Source organism: Pteropus vampyrus, unplaced genomic scaffold (assembly GCF_000151845.1).
Source record: "Pteropus vampyrus isolate Shadow unplaced genomic scaffold, Pvam_2.0 Scaffold31, whole genome shotgun sequence".
In the NCBI taxonomy this organism is placed as follows: domain Eukaryota; kingdom Metazoa; phylum Chordata; class Mammalia; order Chiroptera; family Pteropodidae; genus Pteropus; species Pteropus vampyrus.
In genome coordinates this window covers 4,255,400-4,266,167 of record NW_011888812.1, presented here as the reverse complement: position 1 = coordinate 4,266,167, position 10,768 = coordinate 4,255,400, and the positions used below count along the sequence as shown (strand labels likewise).

Here is a 10,768-nt window from a genome sequence, read left to right as displayed (position 1 = left end):
CCAATTAAGTAACAGAAAATATATTAGGTTTCAAATATCCCTTTTAAATTCAGTTAAGAAACTTTATTATATGGATTTGGATTTAAGGAGAAGTTATTCAATGGGAAAATTAGAAGGCAGTTATTCATTTGTGAAGGATATTGTTTTTAGTTGTTCCAGAAAAGAATACTGATATTTTAAAAACTAATAAAAAAGAGTCTTATTGCTTTCAAGACATTGTGGCTCTCACAAAATTATGAGAAATATCATGATTTTTATAATATTGGAATTCGGCTATATAGTGACAATAAAAATGTCCGACAGAAGTATTCGAGCCAGAGAAAAGTATGGGTAAAAAAAATTAAAATGGCCTATATTTTGGATCTTAAATATCATTTGCTGATTTTAAAAAATGAAATTAAGATTGCAATGTTGACTATGATAGAATGGGATACACAATAAATATTTAAGATATACCTGGGGAAGGACATCTGGCTAACAAAATGGGTCCTCTCTGATAGCCACTATCTTGATGGATATACCATGATTTACAACCAGGTCCTACAGTCTGAAAGGCTTAGAAACAAGATTTTGCTCACACACTTAGTTTTTCTTTTCTTTTCTTTCTTTCTCTTTTAAACGCCTACATCACCTGGTATTTCTAGGTGGTCTACTACCCCAGTACTAACCAAGCCCAACCTTGTTTAGCTTCTGAGATCAAATGAGATCGGGCACGTTCAGGGTAGCATGGCCATAGGCCCACACACTTAGTTTTACGTAACTTGTACTTAAGAGACTGAGACTGACAAAAACTACCCAGATGCTATAAAAAGCATAACCCTGTACACTTGGTGGAGGCTCTTTTAAATTTTTTGAAGAAGGAACTTATCTTTTCACTGTTCTAGAAGACCTGTAAACAGTCTAGCATGTTAGACTAAATATGTAATAAAACTGAGAAGTTTTTCAGTTCACCATCAAATACAAGTCCTGCATGTATACGTCCCTTTTTTTTTTTTACAGAGCTATGCATCATTTTTATAATTAAAATTTTAATTTGAAACTTAATAACTTTTGTAGGCTATATGGATTTGTGAACACTATTCATTAAATCCCAAGGTATCTCAGGGGATTAGGATTTAGCACTGTAAAACCATAGACTGAGGTCACTCTGTCCTAATCAATTCAGGCTGCTTTAACATAATACCATAGACTGAACGACTTACAAACAACAGGAATTTATTTCTTACAGTTCTGGAGGCAGAGAAATACAAAATCAAGGTATTTAGTGAGAACCCACTTCCTCATTTATAGAAGGTGATCTTTTCATAGTGTCCTCACAGGGAGGAAAGGGTGAGGGAGCTCTCTATGGTCTGTTTTATAAGGACACTAATTGCATTCATGATCTAATTACCTACAAAACACCCCCTATGCTAATAGAATAACACTAGGGGTTAAGATTTCAACATAAGAATTGGAGGGGTTGCACAACATTCAGTTGATACCACCATCCTTCCTGTGATAGCTGAAACTGAGGCCTTCAAAGTTAACTTCTGAAATTCATTGAGATTTCTGTGACATTTCCACATGATAGTATAAAATGTCAGCTCCTGAACTTTCTAATGATAAGTAAAATTATTTGATGACAACAACTTGGCATTAGCTATCTAGTTTATATTCAAAATAGCCATCATCTATATAGTCCTAATATACACTTCTAATAAATTTGCACTTTTAATAAATTTCTTTCTCCCTACTATTTTATTAAAAAACAAACAAACAAACAAAAAAAAAAAACCTTATTTTTCCATGTTATAGGCTATTTCTTACAAAACCAGGCATTTGCCCATGGAAATAGATCATTGAGAATGGAGTTGTTATTTATTTTCTCTGTATGCAGAATAATTACAAAAGTACAGCTTGGTACTCTGCTGATGAGAAAGTTATGCTTAAAAAAATTCTCAATGTTGGCTTTAAAGGAGTAATCAGTTAAAGGAGTAATCAGATGGTTTGGAATGACTTTATTTCTTAGAGTAACTGTAATATGACAACCAGGAATCATGGATCAGAATCAATAGTTTCTGATCATAAATGCTTCTTGATTCCTAATGTGCCACTGTTAACAACAGCTTCCATGTCTCTGGCTTTTCCTCCATTTCAATTTCTACCCTAGAGGTTTACCGTGACTATTCCTCATTAACTTCATGCCACTTAGAACAGAATTTTTGGCTATAGGAAAGCAAAAGGGAGTTGGAAAGAAGCAAAGAGAGATAGAAACTTTATCTCAGTTGAAAAACTGAGATAAAACCTTTGGTTAGTTTCACGCAACCTCCTCCAGAGGTGAGGTTGGCATTAAAGCTTGGCCAGGAGAATAGGTTCTAATGCACTGTTCATGATTCATTCTACACAAGCCTTCGTTTGTGACTCTGGGGCAGATCACCCAGCGTGAAAGAGTAGTCCCTATCCTCCATGTTTGTTCCCATTCTATATCATGAAACGGCAGATTTTTGGCCAAGTACCCTCATATGACTATATTTATTATAAATTTTTCACTTAGGTAACATTTCTTGAGGATAGGAAAAAAATTCTATACTATTTATGGCAGTAAATTTCATATAAAAAGTGAATAATATTATAGAATAGTGATTAAAGATAGTGATTAAGAACAGTTTTCTTGATTTCAAATCTTGCCTCAGCCATTTACCATTGCCTAAACTTCAGCAAAAGCTGAATGCATTGTAGAATGAGATAATACTGTTGTGTCCATCTCCAGAGTAATGTTGTTTAAGTTTAGAACACACATAAAGCCTTTAGCAAAATGCCAGGCAAAAACTTTAAGTACTCAATGTATTTTGTTATTATTAGGTATTATAACTCACAGCAAACATGATAAAACTTTTCAACTAACTGAATTTACTTGAAACATATTTTCTTAGATCGACTACTAACGTCTAGTGTTACACAAAGTTAATCACCATAGTGTTTAAGGTATACTTGTCAGCAATGTTGAGAAGTTTATACTTTTACTTTCCAAAGCACAATTTCTATTAGTTTCTTAAACTCTTCTTGGTTCAAATTTCTAAAACTAGCCCTAATTTTGTCAATGAATAGTCATTTTTTCCCCATATACTCAAATCAATTATTTGAACAATGTGTACCAAACTACATAAGAGCAAGGAATTAAAACTCTTCCTGTTGCCAACCAATGGTCGTTGTTATCAATGCAACACGAACAGGAGTTTCCCATTTGGGATGCAGTCAAGAAAAAAACTTTATTCAGTGCAAATAGCTCAATTGCGATGCAGCATGGCTGTGTAACAGCTCAATAGTGTTACAGTTCAGTTATGAAGCACCATGGCTTCCAGGTGGCCCAGGGACCAGGTGGCCCTGGGGCTAGTCCCCTCTCCAGCAAGACAGCTCTGCCCTGCTCTGTTCTTCTGCATTCTGGAACAGCGAGACATTTTTGATGTTTCTTCTTCGGTGTTTCAGCTTTAGCTCCAGCCAGGGAACATAGTCTTCAGTCTTCAGTTGGGTGAAAAGGGAACTTATGCTCCCCAAGCCAGAGCAGAGCTGGCTTATCTAGACAGAAGTCCCCACTTTGGTCCCTGATTGGTCCATCCTCATGCAAATGAAGACTCCAAATCCTCACAGTTTGATTAGTCCAAGAGACACTGTCCTTACTGGGCAGAATAGAGCTGCTTTAATTGGTTAGTGACAATGCTGATGAGTATATAGCTGCATAGCTCCAATGGGACAGGTAAAGCTTCAGTCCTATTGGTTGAACTACAATTCCACAAACTCCTTTATAATGGCTGGCTCAAATATCGGGAACATAGTACAGGTAAGCAATTCAGCACAGGTTTTTCACTGCAGTGTGATTTGCATGAGAGGCCCATGTGTAGAAATGTCTGCTAGGCTCTGTTTCTTAAATTTGAGCCGACTGGGATCTCTTCTGGGATCTCTTCTTGGTAAGTATCTTCTTTCTCAAGGTCTGCACTATTTATTGGCTTTTAAAGTAAAATACTTAGTTGTACTAGGGCCAGACTTTTAAACAGCTAAGTATATAAGCATTCTAAATCTAATGATTTTACTGTTCTTAAAACCTAATTACACCAAATGATTTAAGGCTATTTACCTTAAATATTGATCTGCTTTGGCTTATTTCATTTCACAACAATATTCTCCAAATATCTTATATGCATTAGAAAAATCTATATATTAAGAAACAAAACTATGGCATAATTTTTATAATGGCTGACTTTTTCATTTTAAATTGTAACTGTTATAATTTGACTGTACAACTTTTATTGACTTTCTTCCCAACACATATCTAATGCCAAAACAAAGTGGACTTTGGGAATGTGCATCCAATTAAACGAGCACCAAGTATGCCTTAAAAAAAAAAATTAGAAGTTGTACAGATAGCTGTTGCCAAATGTTTTCAAAAGAGTGAGGAAAAATTAAAAGGATAAAATTTTAAATTCTAAATAAATTTTACACCACTTCCATTGAAATATTGATAGATAAACACTGTGCTTCTTCCCTTGGTATGTCTGAATTCTATGGTGCCATTTTTAAAGATTAAATATACTGTGTAAAAATGTCTATAATTTTAGTATTTAAAGTGATATGTTTTTTATTGTAAATTTATACTTTATTAACTTTATGTTCATGTTTTATGTGAAACAGAAAACTTCCTTTGCCTAAGATTAAAAAAAAATCTAAGTGGTAAAGATAGAAAAGTCTTTGAATACATGCATATGCATGTGTATGAAACTGCAATTTTAGAGAAAGAATTATTTTTCTGATAGCTGGTTTATTTATATACCACCACATGGCTGTCTTCACTTTGCATTCATATGTATTTTCAAATGGTGATCTTTGCTCTGCATGTCTCTTCTCTCATAAGGCATTAGTCATATTGGATTAAAGACCCACTTACACTATTATGACATCACCTTATCTCAATTATATCAAGGACCCAATTTCCAGATAAGTTCACATTCACAGGTATACCAGTGGTTAAGACTTCAAGATATCTTTTAAGGGGATTCAATTTAACCCACAACAAGGAGAAAGTGAAAAACTTTATCTCCACCATCAGCGAATAATACTTCATGATGATAAAAGTGAACAATCCAATGAATGATCACAAACAATAGATAACACATTCAAATCTAGATGCTAGATCATACACAAGAATGGAAAGGGCAGTGTTTAAAAAAATAAAAACTTATTATGAGAGTCTAAAACCCCTTGATTTAAATGATTTTGAACCGGAATGTCTTTGGTATTTGGAAAGAGTAATTATTTAGTCTTATCACCACATTTAACTGTCTCTATTTTATCTTTTGACTGTGATAGAAATGCCAAATATAAATAAATTAATACATAAATTAATTAATTTATTTATAAAATTTAATTCAGGGACCTTAAGCTTTTGATAAGATAATGAAAGCTATCTTCTTGTGTCTCTAACATCTTGTGAGTTTAACAATTTTACAGAGTCCCTAAATGTCATTTTGTGTGCTCTGAGACTATATTCTATTTAGAAGTAGAACAAAATAATTGCCATATATTAAAAAATGGTAATAATAATGAGTGTACATGTATTCGACACTTTTTGATTATTCCATATTTATAGAGCTAAGAAAGATCTGATATGGGGACATGGATATGGTACTCTATGTTTATCAGTCAAAGAATAAACAAAATAAACATTGGGTTTTAGGCTGATACTGAATGTGAAAAATGACTGTAGTGCATGTGTAAGTTCAAAAATAAGAAGTTTAAGCTCATGTGACATCCTATATTCAAGGCACATGAAATGCTAGAAAAATACGTCTGTATTAATATGTAGTGTGATACACTTGGTAATAGTGCATAAAAATTTATTTTCCCCAATAAATACAAAATATGAGGATAGATAGAAACCTAGCCTATTAGTATTTTAATTAAGCAATTCTGCTAGATAAATCATATATATAATTACAGAATTATATATTATTATAAAGGCATGTAGTATAATAACTAAATAACTAAGAAAAAGAAAATAACTAAATGCATAGCTACATGCATCTCCCAGGAAAAAAATTCTAAATGTTATAGCTATATATTTTTCCAGTTGGGGCAAGGAAAACACAACAGAACCAGTAAAACTGGCATTCCCTTTATCTGGTGTAGAGTTGGGAGTGATGTAATTTTACAGGTTGATAATGCCTGACTCATTCATATAAGATCTGACAATCATTAAAAACTAATGTTTATGAATCATGATTACGAAATCCTAAAATCGGGTCTATTTTCTCTTTTGCAGATGGTTCTTTCTTCGAAACTTTTGTCAGACATTCATATTATTTTTAAATAAGTACAGTGAGGAATAACACAACTTTGAGACATGTAATTCCTGGAAGAACTATTTATTAGAGTGTTTCATCATTAGCTTCCTTTCCACTCCATTTACTATTTATTCTATTCTGGTAGATATGTTTAATATGCTATGAGGTAAGGCTGCAAAATGAAATAAATAAGGCCCACAAAAGCCTTAAAAAGGTTCTGCCACCTCCCACCACTGGCAAAAGATAGGTTCTTCTCTAAGTGTATGAGAGAGTGATAAATAAATTAATTAAGTGCCTAATAGAAAGTTCCAATTGGTTGTGTGTTATTCTTCTGTTTAAAGGAGAATAATGTGTGACATCTAAATTAACTTGAGCCATCAATACAAAAAGTGATAATATTTATTTAAGGCATAGTAACTCTGAATGACTTCTGCTATTAGAGGTTTCTAAGAATCATTTTATTAAGTCACTTTTCATTCATAAAAGGAAGAGAGAATAGTATGGTAGAAAAAGTAACAAGTTGAACCTCATGGATTTGGGGTTCATGGGTTTAATAAGATCTCCATTTGTTCCTCTGTGAAACAAGGAAGTTTAACTATATCAAGAGACCTTAGCTTGGAGTTCATGGCCTATGAATAGTCTTTAAGAAATCTGTAAGAATCATGAAACTTTATGTATGCTCTCTTTTATAAAGAGTATCCATAGCTTGAGAACCATTATTAAAAGATTTTTGACCAAAAAGACTGCAAGGAATAGGTGAATTTGTGATTTCCTGACTGTATCATGTTATATGAGTCATTATATATTGCAGGGGTCCCCAACCCCTGGGCCACGGACTGTGACCAGTCCTTTGGCCTGTTAGGAACCCGGCTGCACAGCTTCAGGTGAGTGATGGGCAAGCAAGCAAAGTGCTCCCCAGTGCTAGCATCACCACCTCAGCTCCACCTCAGATCATCAGGCATTGGATTCTTAGAGGAGCACTGGTCCCTGGTGCCAAAAATGTTGGGCACCTGTGAATACAGGGTTCATGTAATAATATATTTTTAGTGACTACCATGTTCTAGGAAATATGCTCATCTGTGTTACATCTATGAATAAAGATATGCAGGATAGGCCAGTGCAATGGAACATTTTAATCTTGATTTTTTTTTAAGTGTTTTCTTTTTGAGCTATCTAATTTCTTCTATATCTAGCAGTAGATGCACATTTAAATCCTAAAATGGTATCCTGAATATCCATGGATGTGACCGTACCTATGAGCATCTATTTATATTATTTGGTGCACATGATCTAAGGGTCCTGTAAGTGGGTGGATTATGTATTTACCCCTGGGAATACCTAAGGGGGAGGAGGTATGAATAGATCTGCTCATGTCCCCATCAGTCTTAAGAAATTTTTATGTGTGCTTTTAATGTATGTGCTCATTTGCTCAAGGAAAGAGGAAAGAGTTAAAGGAGAGGGACCCACAATACAATTAGTGAGAAATAGAAACTGAAGCACTGATTGCTGCCATTTAGAAATTTACAAACTAGCCTCATACAGAAGGGACATAAAGCATGGATGAACATGCTTCCACAAAATAGTCACCTTCAGCAAAAGGATTATTTTGAGCTACAAACACTTGAAAAACTGCATGTGGAAGAAGGGTACTCTGACCTTCCCTTTTCTTCATAAAAGTGAGAGATAAAACTCCCATGTGAAGACTGTGTTCTCTATATCAGGAGGAAAGAAACATTCTTATCAAAATATACAGGGAATCAAAGCCAAGAGAAACCTGTACAAGCAGACCCGGTTAAAAATAACTCTTATCTTCCTTTAGTCTCCCCATCTATTTTAGTTACTTTTCCATAATTCTGTTTGTTCAACCTAGTATATAATCATTGGGTTCTAGCTACTTTAGATCTTCATTTTTCTATGGGGTCTCCTATGTACATGTAAAATTCTACATGTTTTTCTGCTGTTAATCTGTCTTATGATGATTTAATTCTCAGGCTCAAAGGGAGACCATAAGAGAGTAGAGGTAAACAAGTAAAATTTATGTTACTATCCTTAATGAGGCTTGAGGTATAGTTATCAGCTGCTGAAAAGTAGAGTATGTAGGGTTACATATTTTGTAGATTTTTTCTGTCCTCTAAGATCTACTTCAATATCAACTAAACTTGATCCTTCCTGAGTTTGATAAAACTAGGTGATAAAATGATGAGAGAATAATTCATTTTACCCTCCTAAATTTTCCATTTGATAGGTGAAACTTTTTTAACTTCAAGCATTTCAAGAAGAAATGATGGTTTAGCAACTAGGCCTAAAAAAGATAGATAAACCCAGAAGTACACTTTCCTATTGTTAAAAAGAAAGCAGTTTAAAGTAATTTAAGCTTGATGCTGGGAGATTAACTTCCGAACAAAGGACTTTCAGCCTTCAGGCATGTGTTTGATAAGGAAAACTCAAAAGGAGAGGTCACAGTGAATTCAGGACTTATTCCTCCTAGGTGCTATTACATGCTAGGTGATAGAGATTTAAATATGAATAAGACTGGTACTCAAAGTGACCATGAGAAAAAAATGACCATTAGAAAAAAAATGACCAGACAGAACTAGCATCATACAAAGTCCTGTTCTCACCAGGCAAAGTCTAGAGAGCTAAAATTATTCTACTGTCCCATTATGCATCTAAATTCTTATTTTCTCCTGTTCTATTTTCAGCTTGTTGAGCATGAGAAAAGAGAACTATTGAATGAATTCTCACTATAATCTTTTCGTCTCTCTCATTTTCAAGCAAAATAAATAAATCTTGTCTGTGTATGCCATTACTATTTCAAATGTCCCTCACTCTGTGGAAATTATGTTAATTTTTGTGTCACCCCCTATTGCTCTCCTAAAATCTCTTGTTAGTTTTATTTATACATTCAGAGCAATGCCATTGTAGGCTTTCTATAAAAGTTCCCTGCATAATTTAATAAGAAGTCTACCAGAAAGCAGGGAAGACTGACAATTGTTAAACAGGTTGTTGTTCTTCTATTAGCCATTTGCTGAGGAAGAGGTCCTTAATAGCAATAAAATTAGGCCAGAGCAAAGACAGTTTAATATCCAGATATTTTAGTTAAGAGAGAGCTGTGGGAAGAGAGTTTTTCTAGTTCCCTTGAAGACAAATACAATATAAAATCAGAAATAATTTATTAATGTGACTTGATGTTTTTATTTTATAAATGATTTTTAGTGTCTTTTAAGTACTCCCCCTTGCAGGCATAGCCAGAGCTGGCCTTGCATCCTTAGGCCAGGTGATTGGTTTATCAAACCTCTTTTGGTGAAATCAATGACCATTATCAATGAAGAGATGTTTGCTGCAGAAATAACTTCATTTATTATTATTATTATTATTATTATTTATTCCATTTAATATCTTAGACAATTCAAGAAAAAACAAATATTTTGTACACAGCTGTCAGCACTGCTGTATATTCATCAAACCTTTCAAGTTCCATGCTGGGCTGGTTCTTAGAACCATTATGAGTCATAAATCCTGTACTAGGTAAATTTGTTTTAGGCAGGAAACATCACTATTGTTAAGAAACATAATTATCAACAAAAAGTATTTTGGGTTATGTGATCAAAGTACTTTATGACAGCTTTCCATGGATTTATGTTCTGTCTGTAGGTGACAGAACAAAAGTTCTGACAACAAATTACCTATCAACTACTCAAGTTAGAAAAAGAGAAAATTGATATTGCTCCTCTAGTCTCCAAGCACTTCGAAAAATTTCTGCCTCATCTCTCGTAATCCTTATAATTTATGTGCAAACCATGCTCCCAAAACTTATTGGTATACACTCTCTACCTATCCTTCTGAAACCTCTCTTAAATAAGAAATAGAGCTATTAAGCAGTATACTAAATGTATTTTCAATAACATAAGTGCTGAATTAACAAAAAAAAAGAAAGAAAATTCAGTAACTATCCATATACAACAGAGTTCATTAGATCTAATTTTAGTCTTTGAGTTCTTTTATCTTTCTTGAACATTTTTAATTATGCATATGTATTGATAATTTACAATTTATTTGCGTGTTATTCCAAAGAACAAAAAGAAAATGCACTTTTTAAAAAACAAATAAACTTCATTTTATCTGCCTGTTACTTTGAGTTCATTATAATCTTTATAAACCTAAGAATTATTATGAGGTCCATAGTGAACTTATTTTTCTGTATCTTAAAACATTTTAATATTTCATCAATTTATTTGATTATTATTCATCAACTATTTCTGACTAAATCAGAAAAGATAAAACAAGCAAATAGTAGATTTATAGAACCACCTAAAATGCTGATGAAATAATGAAATACCTAATCACTATTATATCATCCTTTTAGTTTCCTTATTATATTGTTCAAATATTACATCATCTTTCAATTAATTTTTTTCTTTTTAAACTTTTCTTGTACTAAATTCTTTTTTTTT

At 33.3% G+C, this 10,768-nt stretch overlaps 1 pseudogene; it reads right to left on the bottom strand.

Moving 5' to 3' along the window:
* Positions 1-619: 619 nt before the first annotated feature.
* Positions 620-738, bottom strand: LOC111737811 (annotated as a pseudogene).
* Between the last annotated feature and the right edge of the window lie 10,030 nt (positions 739-10,768).